Here is a 24,083-nt window from a genome sequence, read left to right as displayed (position 1 = left end):
GCTCTTAAAAGGATTTGTATCCACTTCTGATCCTGCAGCATTATTTACACAAATATTAACAAAACTTCAGACCTTGAAGACTTACCTTCATAATGTGTCATGCTTGAAAACCGCCTGTTATTTCATATTTCTTTAAATAAACACATTTTTAACATGAATAGTTTCAATTTGAAAGGATATTTTATTTCATTATTGTGAGAGGAAAATCAGTATCATCTACTCTAAGTAAAAAACAGCCCTAAAGATAAATAAATACAATATAACTAAAGGAATGTTAATTTCTAGCTAAAAACTGTCATCTGCTGAAACTCCAAGACTGAAGTTCATCTCTCTCTCTCTCCCCCTACCCCTTTTTCTTTTGTCAAAAGGTACATCAGCAACTGCTACAAGACATTAAAGACTCATTGGCACCAAAATGACACTGTCTCCTCAACTGAATCACACCCAATGACAGTGAACTTCAAGGGGGAGCGACCCTCTCACTTGAAGATTTGGTGTCATTCAATGCCAACCCCTTCACGTTTCATGGGTGATTCCACACTTTGGAAAACACTGCTTCAAGGAGCATTAAGACCTAGAGATGTCACAAATAAAGATTTTTTTCTGCCAATAAATCAAGTTACCCCTGTAGGTATTTTACATAATGAGAAACCACAGAGATAAATGTAAAGTTTTGCCTCTAGGTTCAATCACTCAGTGGTAAAATGATCTGATGAGGGAAACCTGGCTTGGCTGGAGGGCGTTCCCAAGGCAAAGGACCTGTGGTTTGCACTGACCACAGGATCAACAGCAGCCAAGAATGGGACGTGGGTCCATGGAGAGAGAAGGGCCTCTTAGGCTACATTCCTAACCTGTCAGGGACCAAAACAAGGGAAGGAGGGGAGGGGAGCCCAGACTGCACCAAGAACCTGGCGGACCACACCTGGTACTCAGGGCACACAACTACTTAACACAGCATGTCCTTTTCAGAAAAGGCAATCAGAGATGATGAAAGAAAGGTCTGAAAATTAAGCCACATGAGGAATATTATCGCCCTATTTAAAATAGCAACCCAAGTCCCTCCAGTATACATAATCCCCCTTACTCTGTTCTATTTTGTTTCACAGCATTTTCACCTCCTAACGTGCAACATTCCTTGCTTTTACATGAGTCTGTTGTCTGTCTCCCTCCCTGAGGACGAGGATACTTACTGTTTTGTTCACGGAGGCACGAGGAGTGCATAAAACAATGCCTGACGCATACAGATGCTCAGTAAACTAAACTAATGAATGAACTATTTGATTAGAATTGTGGATGCTTCCGCCAGAAAGGCGAAAGCTTAGATAAAATGCAATCAGCTTTTAATTTTAAATATTTTTTAATTTTATATTTTATAGTGATTTTAAGCGCAGATTCTGGAATCTGAAAGACACAGGTTTGAATCTGACATCTGCCACTTACAAGCAACTACACTCTAAATATTTGGATAACCTCAAGTTTCACAGAGATAACTATAAAGAGACTGAGAATCCAAGTATTTGGGAATAGAGACTGTATAAAATGGGGAGACTAATAGCAGTTATTTCCCAGTTATCATGGTGCTCAAATAAGATAATGTGTATAAAGGAGCTTTTAAAACTCTCGCTCCCAATGAACCATTTTCCATCCTCATTTATGGTTATTACATTATCAGTCATGATAATTTACTGTGTGTGGAGTTCAGTGGTGGCAGGGGCCACCTGTATTAACACCAAAGAGCCAACTGCATGCAACTCTTCCCAACCCTGTGTTCAGTGTCTTTACATTAGTCACTTAACATTGGCCAAGGTGGGAATATTTACATAATGGAAACTGGCAAACACTACAAATCAGTGCTCGCTGCCCAGAGCAGGTTGATAACCATTAACCAGCACAACACTGATTACACTTGAGAACAGAATTCGGGGCAAGAGTAACATAAGGACAAACTTACAAATGAGAGAGTTCTCCAGACTGGCCCCAGGAGCATGTTTAAACAGACACTGGACATCATTTGTCAGGACTACACGAGATGCAGTCAATGCATTGTTTTCACACCGACTCAGTGAGCCCAGGAATCTCCACTGTCCACATGTCTGCATCTCCCGACACTGCCACAGGGGCAAGTGCGCAGCGTATTGTAGCAGTATTCAATTGTTTCCTTCTCCCTCAAGATTCTAAAATTCTGTAATACCTGTCAAATTACATTAGGTCTAACTTCCTTGGTTCTGATCTCTAGGGAACCAGTGCCTTCTTTTAAATATAAAAGGTGCAGTTTCACCTTTTAAAACCTACCTTTCAAATAAGAAAATAACAATGGGAGCTGTTACATAAGGAAAACTACACCTTGCAGTGTTCTCATTCCAGCCTCCTGGCAAAACAATGAAATCACTTCTGTTCTTCAAAAGGACCTTGACAATGATGCAATTAGCAGGAGTTTTCAGAGATGCAATGATAACGAGTGGGCGGGGCATTCAATGAAAAAAGCCTGTGACAATGAACATGTTTGCAGAGCATCTGTCCTGAAAACCTACCTATACTGTACTTCTTTCATCCTTTCTCCTCATCCTGACTCAAAATTCATTTCACACAGTATCCTCTCCCAAATTGACAAAAACCCCACCATCACACAAGAATGGAATCAAAAGATTTATAGCCAGAATTCAATGCAATCCGCGTAAGATACTGGACAATTTTACCTCTTTACCTGAGACCCTTTCATGCTGCAAAAGCTATAAAAGTGAGAAATGAAAACAAATCCTCACAAACAAGGTACCGTAAACCACAAACCACAAACCACAAACCAGGGGGCCTCAGAGCAAACCAACACAGGGGAATAATTCAGGATGAGAAGCTGAGGGGCACCAAAGGGCTGTAACATGGAACGTGTGGTCAGTCAGAAATCCGGGGTTCTAGTTCATTCTTTGACATACTAATAGTTACGTGGCCTTGGGCAAGCAATTAAATGAAGTTATAGTTTTCTTCATCAGCAAAAAGAAAAATACTCCCCTGTGGACGTCACACCTTTCCTAGAGTGTAAATCACTTAAAAGTATGCCAATGTAAGTTCTTTAAAAGCAAACGCTGAATAACAAAAATGTATACTGTATCTAAAGTAAGCATCAGGTTCTTCCAATTATGTTCTGGCCTTTAACTAGCTTCTCCAAGTATTTATCGAAAAGACCACTTGCATTCTTATATTTGCTCAACTTCTTTTCAACTTATATTACAGGGTAAAAAAAACAGGTTATGCATTATTCCCCAGGGCACAAAAAACACTATCATGAAGAGTGGATTTGAGGGACTTCCCTGGTGGCACAGTGGTTAAGAACCTGCCTGCCAATGCAGGGGAGACGGGTTCAAGCCCTGGTCCGGGAAGATCCCACAAGCCGCGAAGCAACTAAGCCCGTGTGCCACAGCTACTGAGCCTGCGCTCTAGAGCCCGCGAGCCACGACTACTGAAGCCCGCGCGCCTAGAGCCCGTGCTCCTCAACAAGAGAAGCCACTGCAATGAGAAGCCCACACACTGCAACAAAGAGTAGCCCCCGCTCACCGCAACTAGAGGAAGCCCGCGTGCAGCAACGAAGACCCAACGCAGCCAAAAATAAAAATTAATTAATTTTTTTAAAAAGTGGATTTGAACCCCAATTTTGTGTATGCCGCAGCGAAAATCCCCACCTATGTCTAACAGTTGACTTTTCATGGCCAGGAGCCACGATAACCACTTGCCTGAGTGTCTCACAACAGAAGGTCCCGATAAGGAACACGGACGGTGCTGCCGAAAACTAACCGGGAGAATTTGGAGACGGTAATCTCCCAGAGTCCTTCTTGCTGGACTCCATCTTGGCTGAGAGATGCGCGCGCCACCCGGAAGGACCCTGAGACAGACTATGGGCCGAGCAAGATGATTGGCCAGAGAAAACCCGGAAACCAACCCCATTACCATAAAACCTGAGACTGTGAGCCAGATGGCAGAGCAGTTCTCCTGGGTTCCCTTACGCTACTGCTCTCCGCCCAGGTGCCCCTTGCCAATAAAGTCTTTCGCTTTAACAGTATGTGTGTCTCCTTGGACAATTCATTTCTGAGCGTTAGACAAGAGCCCACTCTCGGGCCCTGGAAGGGGTCCCCCTTCCTGCAACAGTACTATAACTAGAGTACGTGCATATGTACACTCACAGAAAAGCCTTATGACACTAATTAAACTATGTGTTTAAAAATACCCCCTCCCCATTGGAATACCATCACATATAAAAGTACTTCATTGAAACTGGGAGATGCCAAATATTCCAGAAAATAAACCAGAGATAAATGAAGAGATTGAGAATACAAGCATTTTGGAATAGAAAGAAACCTCATTAAATTATCTACACTTGTGTGGACACAAATGCTTAGAAACAGTTCAAAAGATCTCAGTGAACTATTTTTTTCAGCGAGGAATGCCTCAAACTTGCACTTTTTAATCTGACTAGTACGTCATTTTCTTGTTCATTTTCTCTTCCGATCTGTTTAAAACAATGCAAAGAAAGCTTTGTTGGAGACCAGTGCTCTCTTCAAATTACTTCATTATATTGTTCAAGGAGGAAATATTTCAGACATCCTGACTCGAAGTTGTATGTGGCAAATAAGAACATCAGAACTGCCACGTGTATTATGCCCAAATTCCCAGACAATGTTTGAGTTTACACTGACCAGAGAAGGATATTTGTTCTCACTCCCTTCACTCTTTCCAAGTGATGAGTTGGAAAAGCCAAGAACGCTGACTCTCCACATAGGTGTCATAAAACTACATTATCGATATAGTCTTTGATTTTGACTTTTAGCATGGGTGATTAGCTATTATTTTACTAAAGCTCTTGGTAGTAACATTTATAACCCAGGATCTAAGGGGGAATAAGGGAGAGAAGGGAAATTACATTTAGGGTTTTATCATCGATTGCCGTTTTGTAGAACAACAGGCTGAGAATTCGCTGCTTCATAAAGCTGAGATAATACATCATGTTTTCTAAAACTGGTTCTCCCCTACATGAGCAAATACCTTTGAGGTATCTGTCTGTCCCACAGGCTCCTTTAGAACTTAATCCCCCCACTACAGCAACCCGACCCCCTCATGCCCAGCCCAGCCCCACATACCTATACATACCTATGCAATCAACAGGAAAATGCTCCAGCCAGCCCCATAGTCCCACCTCCCACCTCCAGCTCCTCCCCAGGGCAATGGCTCATTGGCTGAGGAATGGACAACTGACAGAGACTCTACCAATCAAATTCTCTCTTGGGGGGAAATGAGAACAGAGTCTCTGTGTGACTAAAACTGTCACATTATAAATTAGGGAGCTTTAGGACTTTCAAATTCCGCCTTGTAAATGGGAAATCAGAGAAAGACCATCTAGAGAAAAAGATATTCAGAGCAAAGAAGAGATGAAATAAGAGTCCTTATAATTTTCTACTCCAGTTCCAGACCCTTTATGAGACCCTCCTCCATCCTTAAGCTGGGGTTCCATGAGACATTCCTCTTTCTATATAATAAATTTCCTTCCTGCTTATGCTGTTACTTGAAACCAAAGCTGATTCATAAGTTTAAATAAAGCACTATGCTATGCTACCCTATACCAGACTTCATTTACTTAACATTTCTATCTTTTCAAAGTTTTAATCTTATGAGGTATGAATGATATGAAACATGACACGATCCCACCTCTGCTTCTAAGTAGCATCTAACCCAACGTTCCACTGAAAATTGGGCATCCAGAAAAGGTTATAGTTATGCTTCTCCCAATAACTAGATATATTGTGTAAATATGTATGGCTGGGAGGATCTTTTCCAGGGCTAAACTCAGTCAATCCTGTTGCAGACAAAGGCCATGCTCATTTCTTGGAGTCCAGAGAGAATGCAACATGGCCAATATATTAGTTCTCTATTTCTGTGTGACACATTACTCCAAAGTGTAACAGCCTAAAACAATAATAAACATTTATTATCTCAATATTTACTATTTCTGAAGGTCAGGATTTGGAAGCACTTTAGCTAGGTGGTTCTAACTCAGTCTGTTACGTGGTTGCAGTCAAGATGCTGGCCAAGGCTAGAGTCATCTGAAGGCTTGATGAAAGCTGGAGGATCTGCTTCTAAGATGTTTACTCATATGGCAGTTGGCAAGAGACCTGGGTTCCTCACCATGTGGACAATTCCTGAAGGCTGCTTGCATATCCTAATGTGGCAGCTGCCTTACCTCAGAGCAAGTGATCAAAAAAAGCATAGCAGAAGCCACAAGGTCTTTTATGACCTAGCCTTGGGGGTGACACACTGCCATTCCACCATACTGTATTGGTTCAAATGTCAGTCCTATCTGTTGTGGGAAGAGACTATACATGGGCATGGTTACAAGGGCATGAATACAAGGAGGTGAGAATTGCTAAGGTGGGGGGAGGATGTCTTGGAGGCTGTCTACCACAACTGGCTAGATTAGAATATATATTCATTGAAACATTCATTGAAACTCTTAAGTTAACACTAAATCTAATGCTTGGAGTAAAAGAAAAAAGAAGGAAGATGTCTTGGCTAAGCCAGGGTTTATTAATTATTTATGATAGTATGCACTGTGAAGAAAATAAATGGGGTATGAAACACAGTCCTGTTCCTTCAAAGAGCTGACTCCAGGTGAGAAGCTGAGACTTGCACACGGCATAATTAGAGAGCAATTAGAGTGACAAACTGATTCTAAGTGCAATACAGGTTCAGAAAAGGAAGAACTAATAGGGTGGCTGAGCTAGGGGAAAGCCTTTCTCCACTCTTTACAAACAAAAGCTTAGCTTAAGTCCACATTTTTAACCACCTATTTCATGCACTACAGGTAGGACTTCTTCCAAACATTCATTCATTTGAGGTTAGCAAGTGATTTAACAGCTCTAATGACTCAGTAAGTCTAAGAAAAAGGCTTCCACCCTAATTATATAACTAAGTCCCTCTTCTGTTGGGCTATTTCCTTGATGCTAGATTGGTGGGCTGAGCAGAAAAAAAAAAAAAAATTAACGGGGGGAAGGGCAGTATTCCAAGGGGAACCTCAAAATCATCTTGTGAGCAAACACCAATATGGAATCTGCACCAACTTGATTGTGTGATTCCACAAACATTTATTTAACAGCAGCTATTGGAAGCCAGTCACTGTGCTGGGTACTAGACACCCAGTAAGAACAAGACAGACACCAGTCCTGCCCTCTGACAGATTACAGTCTATCAGGAAAGGCCAAACAAAGAAAAAAATTAATTCTGATAAGGGAATGATGAGTGTTAACATGATAAGAAAAATCCAAAGGAACTATTAGATCATAGAAGAGGGATTATATTTTCCGAAATCTAAGACACTGTCAAGGAAGGGCACTCTGATTAAATGATAATGAAGTTAAAGTATGTGTTTGAGTTAACTGGAAAAAAAAAAAAGGCAAGAAAGGAATACATGTTTTCAGGCCAAAATCTGGAAAACAAGGTGAGTTTGAGCAACTGAAAGAAGTGAGAGACTAGGATGTACAGTAAAAGGGGGCAAGTGGAAAAGGAGAGAAGAGGGCTTCCCTGGTGGCGCAGTGGTTAAGAATCCGCCTGCCAATGCAGGGGACACCGGTTCAATCCCTGGTCTAGGAAGATCCTACGTGCCACGGAGCAACTAAGCCCGTGTGCCACAAGTACTGAGCCTGCACTCTAGAGCCCGTGAGCCACAACTACTGAGCCCGTGTGCCACAACTACTGACGCCCACGCGCCTAGAGCCCATGCTCTGCAACGAGAAGCCACCGCAGTGAGAAGCCCGCACACTGCAACAAAGAGTAGCCCTTGCTCGACACAACTAGAGAAAGCCCACACGCAGCAATGAAGACCTAATGCAGCCAAAAATAAATAAATAAATAAATTTATTTTTAAAAAAAAGGGTGGGGGGGAGAGGAATGGTTTGGCAGGGTAAATTCTCTGCAGCAAATCCCAGCAACAGATGGAGTTTCTTTCCTCACCCTTTAAATTCTGGCCAGCCTGGGACGTGCTTTGACCAATAAATGCGGTAAAAGTGACACTGTGTAATCTCTATAGCTTGGGCCTCAAGGGACCTTGCCACATCTACCTTCACTCTTTTGGAATGCTGCTCCGAAACCACCAGGGAAGGAAGCCAGTCAGGCCTAATGGAGGCAAAGGGACCACGTGGAAGAGAACCAAGGTGCCCCAGTGGACCACTAGAACCAAAGACCAAACACATGATGGAGACCACCTTGGACCTTCTAGAGCTCAGTCACCCTTCCAGTTGAGCACATCAGATGAGGGAACCCAGGTGAAACTAGCCCAAGTACTACCTGGCCAACTCAAAATATCACGAGAAATAACAAATTATTGTTTTGGTTTGTTGTGTTTTTAAGCCACTAAGCTTTGGGGATTTTGTTAGCAAACAGAAAGAAGCCAGATAGCACAGGACCAGGTAAAAGACTTTGACCATCATCCTGAAATCAATGGCAAGCCACGGAAGGGTTTTAAGAGTAGAGCAACGTAATCCATCAGTACCACAGACACAATGCCTAGGCCAACAAGATTTCCAAGGGCCTAAAAATGTTGTAAAGGTGGTAGGAGAAAGGGGATGGATTATGAAATACAAAAAAAAAAAGGTAGGATCAGAACTCATCCGTCTTTCATTAGATGTCTGCAATCCATAGCAGGTTGACTGTGAATCAATTCTTATGTAGTTACACATATTATTTTTCATCTGGGAGGTGGGGTACATTTTAACTTGTTGGATTAGCCACAGAAGGGAGGCTCTCCAAAATGTCCCATTCCTTGACTATCTTCAAATGGCAAATATGGGAAGAGAGAGAAGGTTTCAGAAGTGAGAGTAGCAAGCAAAGAGACAAAAAGGCTTACCACACCAAAGTGCCAACCCATCAATACAGCGAAGAAGAAATTATATTTACCTTGCAAGCCAAAAATAAAATAAAGAAAATTCAGAGAAATTTGAGTCCAACTGCTAAAATTAAAAAAAAAAATTCTCCACCTATTTTTCTCTAGAGACGGTGGTATCTTTCATCCCAATCAGGAGCCAGTTTGTACAGATAACAAAAAGCAAACCAACACCCGTGTGCTTATACCAGAGAGAGAATCTCATCAGGAAAGTAAACTAGCAAAAGAGAGGAAGGCCTATTTTCTGGAATCTAAATTCCAATAGCAAGTTACGACTGTTGGAGATTACAAAGAGCTGTCAAAAGAATGGCAGCCAATTACCTTGAAAATGCTTTCAACCAGTTTGCAGACCTCGGCCTGCCCCTCCCTGTCGCATCTCCCTTGCCCTTTCCCTCATATTTCCCAGGCTCACCAGCTTTGTCTGTTTTGAATGGCAGTGCATAGTGTTCAGCTAAGGAAATCCCCTCCTTCCCCAGCTGGCTCACCAGGAAATTGTTTGGAAGTCAGCTTTTTCCTGGAGGTGGCCTGACTGCCCACAGGGAGACAGGGAGGTTGTCTCTGAAGCTGAGAGCGCTCCCCTGGCCGGCCAATTTGTGGATGATGGACTGACCGCCTGGCCTCGGGCAGCCTCTGCAATGTGAGCTACCTGTCTAGATGTGTGTTTGATGTATGGACTGCTTCAGATAAGCACCACCCAGGACTCACTATCCCTCACCTGCTAAATAGAAAATTTAAGTCATACTTTCTATTTTATTATTATTATTTTTTTTACTTCCAACTTAACTTCTGACAAATAGGAGAGCTATTGCAAAGGGTGATGTTTCATTCAAAGAAGGGCAAAGAGAGAGAGAATGAAATTACATCGAAATTAAATAAGAACTTTCCCTAGAGGACATTCTTCTATTTGATGATTACTTTAGTCCAAAAGAGTTAGAAATAGGTGAAGTCAGGATCTCAGTCAATTTAATGAAAAACAAAATATGACAATTCTTTTACTCTTTATTTAAATTTATTTATGTATTTAGGGTTTTTTTTTTTAAGAGCAGTTGCCAGAATCAAAAGAATATGAACAAAATAATAATCTTCTAAGGATGAACTATTTAACCACACACCTTGACCTTAAGTGGTATATTCCATATTAAATGTCAATATGATCTTCCTTGCTCTCAAGTTCAAATACATACAAGGAAGACAATCTTCAAGCTACTGACAATTTTTTTCAATTATCCACGTTACAAATAAAAATAGAGTTGCCATGAGAAATACAGAACTTGATCCATGGAAAGGAACAATTCCTTTCAATTCAGCTTAATTAACTAGTGTTACTCGGGGGAAATTCTGCAACATACTTCTTTAATGACCTTTAACAAGGACTCTGCTCTCACTTACCAGCTCAAGGTGATTCAAGTACTACATAGACGCTGGGATAGGATGGCCAACCTCTGAATGTCTCCTTCAGTCTTAAGATGACATTGTTCAAAATGAAAAACCTCCCCATTAGCCACATTCACTGAGACTTGATACTCTTCCCCTTTCAGCATTTAGACAAAACAATTTAAAGCCCTGAATGGAATAAATTAAAACAAAGTGTCAAACATGCACACCTTGGAATGCAGACTGCTTGTAATGAAGGGCAGTGGGACATCCTAATTATCCAAGGCCTTGAGATGTCCTTGTTCTTTGGTGTAACAGTGACATAAGATATATTTATAGTTTTCCTGAGACTCATTAAACATTTCCTGAAATGAGACCACTTCACTGAAATCATTTTCTTGTGGTAGGCTGGCAGAGCACAGCCTTTGTAGCAGAGGGCAGGGCATATTTTTTCTTTTACAGAGGATGCATCCATTAGAGGTAAACAGCAAAGGCTGTTACATCCTGTCCTGTTTAACTCATTAATTTCAGAGAACCTAAGCTGATAGAGTGATAACTAGCATTAGTAATTCCTTTGTGACCGACTTTGCAGCTAAAGAGAAAAACATAAACCAGTCTATTTATATTTTAAATTAACCTAGATCAGGCAGAGAATGGGACACTCAGATCATCAATGATATACACTCTTTTGAACTTATTGTGGCTCCACAATAAGTTGAACATGAAGTCTTTCTGTTTATTTCCTCCCTTTTTTTAAGTTGTCTTTTTCAAGTCCTGCAGGTTTCCACATTTCCACTACTATAGGCAGGAAGACCAGTATAATAGCAAAATGTGTAATCTTTATTATTAAAAAATATACAAACTACATTTTACCACCAAGATCACTATTTCACAGTTTTTCATGTTTACACACTGTGTGGGGGAAAAAAATTAATAACCACACAGATCACCAATGCTAATTCTAAACAAAAAACAGCTAAATGTAGATAATTAGTTGATCTTGAATTACTCATAGACAGACCTGAATAATTTAAGAGTATTCCAAAGAAACATTGTCAAGCGGTCTTAAAAATGGCTCATTTTCTAACTTCAGAGAAAACATTTCAATGGTGGATAGGAAATGATGAGCCTATCTAAATTATTTAGTAGGAGTGACCAGGGCCATATAAAATACCAACTCCTACTTCTCCATCGCTCACACCAGCCCCTCTGATCTTCCCTGGAATGTATCATCTGCATCTAAGACCCTACAAGAAAGGAAAGGGTGATTGATTTGGGGAGTAAAAAGACTTAAGCAGTCACAGAATCAAGTAGTTTGGGGCTAACGAGGATTTGGAAGCAAAGCTGACATTCCTCATATTCTTTAAACATTAGTAAGCACACTGTGGCCACTTGATAAATGGCCGTTCAAAATATTACTAAGTTTCTGGATCATTTCATAGTCTCTCGAGGTAAAGGAAGAATAAAATGAGAAAGAAGAATATTAAGTGGAAAAAAAAAAAGAGGAATCTTGAAATATCAGTGTAGTACAAGCTGTAATTTGCCTGTTGACAATCCTACCCCTTTGTCCCTTAGTAACAGAACCTCCACATGAATGGTAGTCAAGTACCAGGAGCTGGGCTAGAAGACCATCACGAAGGGAAGGTTTCAAAGCACCAGAGTCACACTTAGGAAGGAGTTATCCACACCTCACTTCTCTTTATCCCAAGCAAAGCAGAGCTCACAAGAAAAGCAACACTTACGAATGTCCACTCAAAGACTTTACTATTTGCTCCGTGCTTCAACAAAGAATTAGGGAGTCCAGTTATTTTACTACTGAGATTCTTTTTCATCTTTAAAATGGGTACATTTTGAATTTTATTGGATATTAAGAGTAAGCAAAATAATATATGCAAAGCACTTATCACACTGCCCAACACAGAGACAACCTGAAATTTTTAACCATGATTTAGTTTGTTTGTAGCATGTGTTTCAGAGGAAGAGCTCCACCACCTCACAATTCCAAACCCCTAACAACCCCCTCTTATTCCAAAGTTCAACAATTAGAGAAATTCCAAGTACCACAATTTTCCTGGCAACTGACACCATTTCTCACCTCTTCTCGCCACTGCAGTATTTCGCCCCGCCCCCCCAAAAATTGAAACTGGATATGAAACTGTAGCCAAGAAAAATATTTTAATATAATCTAGGTGCAAAGGAGTTGAATTCTGTTGCTCCTAGTTAAAACCAAGAGGGTTTGCTAATACAGAACTGTATCTAATTGCTGCAAAGCAGGTTTTCTCAACTTTAATACTTTTTGCTTCTGTGGCTAGAAAATTCTTTGCTCTGAGGAACTGTACCGTGCATTGCAGGATGCTTAAGCAGCATCCCTGGCCTCTGCCCTCTAGGTGCCAATGGCACTCTCCCAGTTGTGATAATCAAAAAAGTGTCCAGGGCTTCCCTGGTGGCGCAGTGGTTGAGAATCTGCCTGCCAATGCAGGGGACACGGGGTTGAGCCCTGGTCTGGGAAGATCCCACGTGCCGCGGAGCAACTAGGCCCGTGAGCCACAACTGCTGAGCCTGGGCGTATGAAGCTTGTGCTCTGCAACAAGAGAGGCCGCGACAGTGAGAGGCCCGCGCACCGCGATGAAGAGTGGCCCCCACTCGCCGCAACTAGAGAAAGCCCTCGCACAGAAACGAAGAACCAACACAGCCAAAATAAATAAATAAATAAATAGCGTTCCCTTTAAAAAAAAAAAAAAAAGTGTCCAGATATTGCCAAATGTCTCCTGGGAGACGCCATCAACCTTGTGGAGAACCACTGCTAGTGTAACATCACTGAAATGAGAACCACGACTCTAGTATAAAGTCAGAAGCTCATGGGTTTAGCTTCTCTCGTAAGTGAATCAAATAAACTCTTCAGAAATTAAAAAGTGTTTCCCAATGGGTATGGGGCAGTCGAGGAAAAAAGTATTGACTTTCTTAGAGAATGCCACTTTCCTTTGTAGAGGAGGGGGAAAAAATCCTTTTCTTCTCTCCTGCTCAGTTCTAGGCTGGGGCTCTGTATCAAAAGACAGATTAACAAGAGAAAGGGTACAGATTTTTTTAATATAAGTTTTACACAACACAGGAGCCTTCATAAGGAAATGAAGACCCAACAAAGTAGTAAAACCTGAGCATTTTTTATAGTAGGTTTGATGAAGAGCACAGAGTCATGGAAAAAGGTGACAGGACAGAAGGATATGAGCAAAGGGTACAGTGAACTGGGGAAACCTAGCAAGACTTGTTAATTCAGATTCCTCTTGGTGTCTTAGGAAATAAGGATGCTTCTTTCCTCCAGGGCATATAAGGGTCATAAGCCTGCTTCAGGGGAAGGTCAGAGAGTCCTTCCTGCAAATGCCACTTCTCAGACTCCTTCAGCTTAAAATAGTCAACATGCCAACAACAAACTCCTACAGTATAGCACAGGGAACTATATTCAACATCCTATGATCAACGATAATAGAAAAGAATGTGAAAAAGAATATATATATGTATAACTGACTCACTTTGCTGTACAGCAGAAATTAACACAACATTGTAAATCAACTATACTCCAATAAAAAAAAAAAATTCAACATACCAAGGTGCCACAGTTTGGGGTAGTGTGTCCTGAACCCTGTCCCCTTCCTCAGCTGTAGCCAACTCAGCATGTTGCTATATACACAGTTCAGTTTGTGAGAAGTGTTACTTTTATGAGTGTTTTATACTATCCGCAGGAAAGACAGATACAAAACCAACAAAAGAAGTAGTCCTGACACTAGTGAAATACTCCCTTATAAAACAAAAATATTCCTTACTGGGGGTGGCTGGCAAGCAATATCTGAAGAAGTTTTATCCATGTTTTGGGGAACTGTCACATTTTAAGAGCCCTCAAACAGACAGTTGATCATTCTAGGGTCTGAGCATAAATTGCTTCCTCCCCCAATTCCATTACTATGGGGCCAGAAAGAACATCTGGCATGATCCCAACTCTAATATAATATGGTTGGCTTCTCTTTTTGGTTTTAATTACCATTATTAAATATGAGGTCAAAGTTACACATACTAGAGTAATTATTACTGCCACTTTCTGAGTTTACAGTTAATTATATCAGACAGAATGCTAGCAAGTTCCTCACTTTTCTCATCCATAAAATGGGGATAATAATCGCACAGGGTTGTTATGAGGATCAAATTAGTCAATATTTGTAAAAGGTTCACAATTGTGTTGGCACATAGTGAATACTACCTATGTGCTTTTTAAATAAATAAAGTTAACATGGCCCTGTTATTTGAAGATGAAATTTTAATGTTTATACTGGCATTCTTCATGTCAAATTGGCTGTATTTTTCTGTTGTTTTGTTTTTCTTTTGGTGGGAGGAGGTGCAGAAACACTGTTTTGAAATGTCGCTTTCTGTCTCTGAACTTTCAGGACACACTCGCATCCTGAAAAAAAAAAAATTTTTTTTTTTCTTTTTTGCAGAAAACAATACCCCAGTATATGTGATGCACTAATTGTGTGTGTGTGTGTGTGTTTATGTACATGTACATGTAAATTCTGGTTGCAACCCAATACATAGATTTCCCTACCGTCATTCATGAATCTTGTCCTACCATTTGAAAAACACCACTTCAGACAAGTATTCCCCAGACTGTAAGATCAGCAGGTATTAAAGAAGGGGTTCTGTGCTCAAATAAGTTTGGGAAACTGTTTATTTCATATACCCCACACACAGTACAAGTCGAGAAATTCCGCAATTAAGAAATGGATTAATTCTGTAGAACTCAAAGGCCTCAAATTTATTTATGGACTGGGAACATTTTTTTCTTCCATGGTAACAGAATAGCATCACAAAGCTTGAGGAATCGTAGCTAAATCTTACATTTCTCAAATGGAAGGAAAAAAAAAAAGAGTCTCAGAGAGCAGCATTCTTTGTGACTCAGCCTACAAGTCTCTTAAACCTGTGCCTAACTCAAGGGAGGTGCTTAGGAATTCTTACTCAATTCCGTTAAGCATTTTGCAGTTTCTTAATATCATTTCATGCAGAGTGATCTCGAATTGTTTTTCCCTCAAAAAGGAATGTACTAGTTGAGTACATCCCCCAGCCACCAATGGGGACAATTCAATTCTTTTTGTCTTGGCAAGGCACTCAGTAAGCTGTTGGTTATGTCATTTGCCCACAGGTAGTCAGGTCTGGCTGTTTTGTAGTCATCCATTTACCAAAAATGGTGACCACACACACACACACACACACACACACACAGCAATACACTACCTCCCTGGCCCCCTCCAGCTTGCTTTGACTCCAGAAGAAGCAGGGCCAGGCACAAGGGAACAAAAAACAGAAAAGATACAATCCATATGGAACAAAACACATAAAAATCTTAAATACGCAAATATTTTTTTCACCTACAGAGAAAGTACGGGAAAATGTGGATAGCTGGAGAATTTTATCCAGCTAATGAGTTGATATGGCACACTTCCGAAATTAAATCTAAAATGACAAAACCATGAAAGCCAAGGAGTACCCAAAATTCCACTGCTGAAGTGTTTCATCTCAGGTATTTTATATGAATTAATTTCAATTTACAGCTAAATGTCAAAGAAAATTGGTTCGTTTTCTATATTGAATTATGTTTGGTGCCCTAAGGCCTTCAGGCCCTGCGTAGCTTGTAAATAATAACATTTTCTCCTGATCGTTACGTAAAATAATTCCCCAGCTTGTGCCTCCTACAGTCCCTGAAACAGAACCCCAAAGTTACAAAAGAATTAGATCTATAAACCACAGTAAACAGTTCCTGAAAGCAGACCAACAAAATGCTAAGAGATCTGGCCTCTGTCCTTTCATATTTATGGTTGTATAGATACTAGGGCTGGGATTAGAATTTGTAAAACCCCCAAACAGAACTGCAAGATAGAACTATTCCCCACAGAGAATTAAGAACGGACAAAAATCATACCATTAACCTAAGACAGGGGGATGGGAAGAATAAACAACAGCATTTCCCTAAATTCTGGCTTAAGATAAATTGTAAGGATTTAAAAATCCTGTATTTATACCTTAAAATCATCAAATGAGTACACTGAGACAAGCTATCATGAAATTATATGATCAAATAACACTAATTATAACTTGCACATCTCTGATTAACTATTGAAGCTTTTAAGTGAAAGCTTTAATCAGCAATACCTTTTTAAAAATACTTTGCCCTGTGTACTCTGACAGTGTTGAACTTTAAGCCCAAGGAAAGGAGACCAGTTCAATATATACCGCCTCTTTTTGGTGACCCTTTTGTATTCAAAGAAAGGGCTAATGGCAAAAGACCACTCAGCTCTGGAATATTCTGAGATGAGACCCACCTCCACCCTCCCTCAGGGTGATTCTCTTCTTTTATAAAACCCTGAGTTTTGGGCTTCCCTGGTGGCGCAGTGGTTAAGAATCCGCCTGCCAATGCAGGGGACACGGGTTTGAGCCCTGGTCCAGGAAGATCCCACATGCTGCGAAGCAACTAAGCCCGTGAGCCAGAACTACTGACCCATGCGCCACAACTACTGAAGCCCGCACGCCTAGAGCCCCTGCTCCGCAACAGGAGAAGCCACCGCAATGAGAAGCCCGCGCACCACAACGAAGAGTAGCCCCCGCTCACCGCAACTAGAGAAAGCCCGCCCACAGCAATGAAGACCCAACGCAGACAAAAATAAATACATAAAATAAATAAATTTATTTTTTAAAAAAAAAGACAAACCCGAGTTTTCTCTCTCTACCTTGAGACTTTCCTCATTAATGAAAGTTTTCCCTACTGTAACAGCCTGAATAAAATGCCCAGTACATTTGCCCTTTTATTATAATAAAATCCAAACTGCTCAAGTGCAGCTATGGTAAACTTTGAAATGGGATTAAAAGTCACCTGGCCAGCCTCATTAAATTACAGTTTGTGTTAGACCCAAGAGCCTGAAAATTCTTGGAAAAGTTCAGTCGAGCTAACTCAAAACCCATGTTTGAATTCTGGAAATCTTTCCTTTAAAAGATAAGAACAAGACTCACACTGGTTCGGCTTATTCAACAGATTTGTAAAACAAATCACTATATGTCACAAACGAAGACATTTCTCTTCAACTCACAGATTTCAAACGCCATCTATGCCCAGGAATAATATCTAAGCAACAATTTAAATTACCTAAAATTTAAACTGCTTGAAATTGTTTGAACAATTTAAAATCTGTTTTGATTTTAGCATCATAAAATCTCTTAAGAGATATATTAAGAAATAAAATGTATGAGACATGAAGATGCTGCTGCAGATATACTGTGAACCATGCAGCTGAATTTTATGTGCCAAAGCAAAAGGACTGAACTGACTCACCCACAGTCTCCTTTAACTGCCCAGTAACCAACCTAAGAAGATGACAAGAGCAGAGTGAAGGAAGCACAGGAAAAGAAGGCAAATGGCGCTCCTCCAAGTGTCCTCACCAGACCTATCGCTCTATATTCTTCCAAGCATTTGTCACTTCCTGAGCACACTTCCGTGGCAGTGGAACATTCAGCTATAAATTTTTCTTCACTCAAGTCGTTAAAATGCAAGTGTGCCTGTGTCACATCAGATACGTTCCCAGCACCTGCACAATAAACCCAAGCAAACCCTGCATCCATTGTGTGGGTCCCTATAGTCTAGAACAGTGCTTGACATATAGGAAGCACCCACTAAACATTTGTTGAATGAACCAATAAATGCCCACTGCTGTTTCTGTCGTTATTACTACTGTTTGGCTGGAAATTGTTACGTTTTTGTTAGGTGGCGGATTAAATAAACAAAACAGAATCCACTGACAAACGTTCCTTCTGTCTCAATCATTTAGACTTGTCCAAATTTACACCTTCATTTTACCAAGACTAACGATGCCCAGAGAGCAGGTAATGTGCCTTTGGTTCACTTTCAGTAGCACAGTATAACATTCAACATACAGGCCCAGCATTCAGCTGAAGTGTGAGACATGCTTCCAGGTTTCTAAAGTCCCAAAGAGTTCAACATTCTCTCCAAAGAGCGAAATACACCCAGGATTTACTCATGGGCAGAATTCACGTACCAACAGCATCCGACTGCCCTCCACATCTACCTAAACCCCAAATGTTTAAACTTTTATATCTAGGAAACAGTAAACTGGATCAGGACTAGCTACTCTATTGTTTCATAATGTCATCACAGCTTGTCAATTTTGAGCAAAAGAAATGAAAAAGCCACATCCGGGATCAAAATTTAGACACACACATTAGAATATGAAAGTAGAGTTAGACCGCCCAAGTGGAGAGTTTGGTGTTGGCTGAAATTACCTAGCTTAACTTCAGAGATCCATTCCTGCAAAGGAAAAGACATGGAACAACTTTAGTCAGTTGTGGGAAACGTGGAGCTTTGCTTAACCTTCCTGGTAAAGGACCTCCACGTGGATTTACGTCTCCTCTCAGCCCCGCAAAAGACTAAAAACACTAGGCTTGCATACTCCTCAACCATAAAAAAGAATGAAATTTTGCCATTTGCAACAACATGGATGGACCTGGAGGGCATCATGCTCAGTGAAATAAGTAAGTCATAGACAAATACTGTATGCTATCACTTATATGTGGAATCTAAAAAATAAAACAAACTAGTGAATATAACAAAGAAGAAACAGACTCACAGATATAGAGATCTAGTGGTTACCACTGAGGTGAGGGAAAGGGGGGAGGGGCAATGTAGAGGTAGGGGATTAAGAGATACAAACTACTAGGTATAAAATAAATAAGTGGGCTTCCCTGGTGGTGCAGTGGTTGAGAATCTGCCTGCCAATGCAAGGGACACGGGTTCGAGCCCTGGTCTGGGAAGATCCCACATGCCGCGGAGCAACTAGGCCCGTGAGCCACAACTACTGAGCCTGCGCGTCTGGAGCCTGTGCTCCGCAACAAGAGAGGCCGCGATAGTGAGAGGCCCGCGCACCGCGATGAAGACTGGTCCCCACTTGCCGCAACTAGAGAAAGCCCTAGCACAGAAACGAAGACCCAACATAGCAATCAATCAATCAATCTTTAAAAATAAATAAATAAATAAATAAATAAATAAATAAATAAATAAATAAATAAGCTACAAGGGTATATTGTACAGCACAGGGAATACAGCCAATATTTTACAGTAACTATAAACGGAGTATAATCTTTAAAAATTGTGAATCACTACGTTGGACACCTGAAACATATAATATTGTACATCAACTATATCTCAGTACACACACACACACACAAACAAACAAAACACTAGGCTTGCACCTGCCCTACTTGGTAAATGATAGTCAAAGAAGATAGGTTTTGAATCCAAAAAGTAAGGACTAAGGTAAAAGATTAAATTATTAAATTAAGTCCTGCAAGACACAGATACAACTAGTATAAATTCATATGTAAATTAAATTCCCTTATTATGCCAAAGGATGGCTCAAGGAAAATAATTAGAATCTCTCCAAGAATTTGTTAATCCCTCTTCTCCCAGTTGGAATGGAAATTACAATATGCCACCCCCAACTGATCTGCAAAAGCCACCACTTAAACGGAAATGCCTGCCTTGTATCACACAAAGCTCCAGCCAGAGTTCTGTATTCTGTGTGGGTCTACTGGGGGACAGGCAGAGTGCTGGTGAGACTTTAAGGAGAGGACCAAAAATAAGCACTTGGTTCACTAAACAAAGTAACAAAAGACCATGTTTTGTCTTAATGAAATCTCCCCAGTGCCCTGTTCCTGCTTCTCCTCGTCAAGGGCTCTGTGTCTAGTCAGGCGCCCAGAGCTGGGCTAACAGGATGACCACAGGCCACACACAGGCCTGAGTACTTGTAAGGTGGCGAGTGTGACAGAGGAACTGCACCTTAAATTTTATTTCAACTTCACTGATTTAAATTAAAATGACAGTGCAATTAATGGGAAAGTTTTCATTACATTTAAAACCACCTGAATCTACTTTTTCAACTAAATTATTTTAAATGTATATACACATCATTTCCAATGAAACTGTAGCATCCAAACTCTGAGTGTAAAAATACACCTGATTTCAAAGACTCGGTATGAAAAAAAAATGTAAAATATCCCATTAGTAACTTAATATTGACAACCTGTTAAAATAATAATATCCAGAATAGATTTGGTCAAATTGAATATATCATTAAAATTAACTTAATTATTATAATTAATTCATCAATTAAAATTAATTTTATTTATACAATAATAAAATTGTATTATATTAATTAAACGTACTTCATTTTATTCTTTTAAAGTAGCTATTAGAAAAATTTTAATTACCTGTGGTTCACATTTTATTTACATTGGACAGCACCACTCTTCAGATTCAAATCAGCTTAAACTTTCAGCTTTAAAACTTGCTCTTAATCTTCTTTGTGCCTGGACTTTGGCAGTCAGATAAAACCCATGGGCCCTTCTCTGAATGATGTTTATAATAAATGAATAAAATAAAATGCGTAAGAATATAAAGGAAACCAATTATACTGAAATACAGTTGCCCAAATAATTTAAAAAATAATTTTATAATTGTGCTTTTTTTAAAATTAAGGCACTGAAAAATCATAAATAAACAGTGATGAGTCTAATAACTAGTATAATTTCTAACTAGAGACAAGCATAAATGAAACTGTCACGCCATATTAAAATAGCTGAGCTTTCTATTGATGGCAAAGTTGTGGGTATTGTTTATGCTGCTGTGGTTTGTTGCCTACTTTCATAATTGAAGGAAATGCTCAAGTTCAGTTCGGGGTGAGGGAAAATGTAGAGGTAATTTTCACCCTGCCCAAATGTATGAATCCCCTGATTTCTGCCTACACACCCCTTTGGGGATCCATAGACTGTAGGTTAAGAGGGCTGTTTTGATACCTGGTGAATTCCTGAATCTGTTTGTCAAAGATGACCCCTATCTTTAGGATGTCATTTTACCTTGGCTCATTCCTGTTCATTTGGAGTTTATGACTCACAATTCCTGTTTTTGACCACAACCAAACCAATATTATAAGGAAACGCTTGCACTTGTTTTTTTCCGATACTTTTGCTTGCCAAAGGGAACAGGAAGAGCAGTAAGAAATGTAAATTTTTTTTTTTTTAATTTTACTCAAGTAAAGTTGATTTACAATGTTGTGTTAATTTCTGCGGTATAGAAAAGTGACCAGTTATACATATATACTCTTTTTTATATTCTTTTCTATTATGGTTTATCACAAGATATTGAATATAGTTCCCTGTGCTATACAGTAAGACCTTGTTTAGGAATATATATTTAAAAGGAAAAAAAAAATCTTAACTACATAGTACCAAAACAACTATTCTTTTGATCTAATGATTAATTTCTGTGTGTCACAATATTCAACAACCAGAAAGACCACATAAATTTCAGTGGCACTTAATACAATTGCACAAAGTATCTCCAAGTTTATTTTCATTTACAAACACTCTACAATACTTACTGTGTGTGAGGTACTGTCTTACGGACTCCAAGTATTAACTTCTTAATCCTTAACACAATCCTACGACCTGGGTACTATTAGTATTATCCCCATATGACAAATGAGAAAATTGAGGCTCAGAGAGAGGTTAAGTAACTTTCCCAAGGTCACACAGCTGGACTTCCAACAGAGACCAGCTGCCTACTGTATTTTCAAGGTGAGGAAAATACCAAACAATGGAACCTCAAGACTACTCATTACAACAAGTAAGCTAAGGGTTTTGTTTTGTTTCATTTTGTTTTACCACCTTCATCCCCTGCTTCTAAATCACTCGCTGAAAAAGCAAAGCTAGATGAGGTAGGAAAGGCCACCTTTATACCTTCTGGCCGATTCACAAACAGGTTTCAAAATTAAACCAAATGCCTTTCTTTGTCTGTGAGGAAAAATAAGCTCCTCTGTATCTTAGGGCAGAGAATGCTGGGCCTGGCATTTCTTCCACTCTTATCTAAAATACGTTCCAGGAGAACTGACGCCACTGATAAGCCAAGTTTGGACTTCACCACACCAGTTTAAGAGAAATTACACACATACTCGCAGGACTGAACCAGCAGGAGAATGACACAGAAACCTGAGTTCCTACGGGTCCAGTCACTGTTGACACTGTTGCCAGGGCAGAGTAAACCCCGCCTGTGTCAGGTGCTCAGCCATGAGTTTTCATCAGAGAAACCAGCCCTACAGGTGTATCCAGGGAGGCAGGTGTACAAGGGCTGCATTCTTCCCTCCTGTGAACAAACGCCAAGATTGTCTGGGGCTGTGCTGGGCTCCCAAGGCCAGATAAACCCCCCTCACACAGTAATCTCAACACAGAAACATTTTAGCAGGCTGCCACTCTGTAGCACCGGAAGTAAAAAGGCTTTGAACGCCAAGCACTGAAAGAAAGAGGCAGATAATGTTACAATAACATTTCTCTAGAAAGACAACGCTCCTTAGGTAAAATGTAACTCCAGCAAGATTCTTCAGGGTGGATACAATCAATTAATATTTGTGGCTCTAAAAACCAACTGCTACCTTTAAAAAGATCTCTTGGACTAATTTAAAAGCTTCTTCTTGGCTGTGTGAACTGCCATCCCCTTGCTGAAATGATAGAGTCCCAGTGGTAACTATAATATGAAATAAAATGACTTCATTTCCTCCAGAGAAATATTTTTACCTTGACTCCCACACTCTGGCACTCAAATACATGCACTCCAATAGCAGGGGGCAAAAAGTCAGGCCTCATAGGCCTGGCTCATTCTCAGATTAACAACCTTGGGGGAATAATCCTATAGGAAAATATTTTCAAGATTTGGGGTAATAACATTTTGGGGCCAGATGAAATTTGTTAGAGTTTGCACTTTTGTTTCTAAAAACCTCTGAAGTCATTTGTTTCCCACAGTTTTTCTCAGAAGCTACTTTGTGGGAAAGAAAGCCAGTTCCTAGGCAGCAAGCCAGCTAGAACTGGGTTGTTCTGAAAGCCAGCCAGCCCTCGCCAAGGCTGGGCTAAATGGCCAGCTCTTGCCAAGGTGGTTAATTTTTGACCCAGGTGGAGCTATAGGGACTGACCTGGAAAAACGTTTGTGACAGCCTGTCAGGGAACAAGCGAGATACACAGAGTGGACCAGGCTTCTTGCTTCAAATTACATAGGAGGGGTTATACCAACCTGTGAAATGCTTATCTCTAGATAAGAGTGAAAGATGGAGGGACAGTGGGAGCAAGGCAATATTGTGACGAAGGACATAGATTCTGGAACCAGACTGCCGCCCATGCAAATCCCAGCTCTGCTCCTTCTGACCTGAGTAATGCTGAGTCAAGTTAGTTAAACACTCTCTGCCTCAGTTTCCTCCTCTATAAATGAGAGCCCACAACCCACAGGGCTGTTGTGAGGATTAATGAATGGATATATACCAAGTACTTTAGGCGAGTGCAATTCTCACGTGTTACCTCAAATCAGCAGGGTTAGCTTCTCTTTCTTTCTTTTCTTTCTTTCTTTCCTTTCCTTCCTTCCTTCTTTCCTTACCTTTTTTTTTTTTTTTCTTTTTTGGCCAAGCCACACGGCTTGTGGGATCTTAGTTCCCCAACCAGGGATTGAACCCATGCCCCCTGCGGTGGAAGTCTTAACCACTGGACCTCTAGGGAAGTCCCTGGCTTTTCTTTTCTGACTTATTTTCTCTTAAAAAAGAAAGAGATGGGGGAAGTTTAAAAGAAAAAAAAAAAGCATATTAGGGTATATTATACTTTTTTTACTAAGAAAAAGAATCTTAATTAATGACAAATGAAATTCCACCAAGTC

The 24,083-nt window shown here is 40.2% G+C and overlaps 1 protein-coding gene across 22 annotated transcripts in view; it reads right to left on the bottom strand.

Moving 5' to 3' along the window:
* MAGI1 (membrane associated guanylate kinase, WW and PDZ domain containing 1) overlaps positions 1-24,083 on the bottom strand; it is a 612,719-nt gene that overhangs the window by 512,580 nt on the left and 76,056 nt on the right. The gene's annotated exons all lie outside the window — the stretch shown is intronic.

Source organism: Balaenoptera borealis, assembly GCF_965194805.1.
Source record: "Balaenoptera borealis genome assembly, chromosome: 12".
Lineage (NCBI taxonomy): Eukaryota > Metazoa > Chordata > Mammalia > Artiodactyla > Balaenopteridae > Balaenoptera > Balaenoptera borealis.
Note: the sequence above shows the minus strand (reverse complement) of the source record. Positions and strands in the feature narration are given on the sequence as shown.